We start from the raw sequence: 253 nt of genomic DNA, 5'->3' as shown, positions 1-253 counted from the left end.
CGGCGTGGGACCCGGGCCCGCCAGGCTCTCCCGGGCGGCTCCAGCCCCGGCAGCGCTCGCTGCTCGCCGCTAATTGTTGGAGAAAGCACCATGGTACCGTCTTCTCTTAAAAACGAACCGAAACTTCCCTTGCCCGTGTGCCGGTGCCTTACCTCGGGTGTCCGCTCGTGGCACGCAAGTTCCCGGGGTCTAATTAAAGGGGGCCCCGGGGAGGCGTCACCGCGCCTGGGGCACGGGGGCGGTGCTGCCCCGG

This window comes from Egretta garzetta, unplaced genomic scaffold (genome assembly GCF_000687185.1).
Source record: "Egretta garzetta isolate BGI_Z169 unplaced genomic scaffold, ASM68718v1 scaffold220, whole genome shotgun sequence".
In the NCBI taxonomy this organism is placed as follows: domain Eukaryota; kingdom Metazoa; phylum Chordata; class Aves; order Pelecaniformes; family Ardeidae; genus Egretta; species Egretta garzetta.
Note: the sequence above shows the minus strand (reverse complement) of the source record.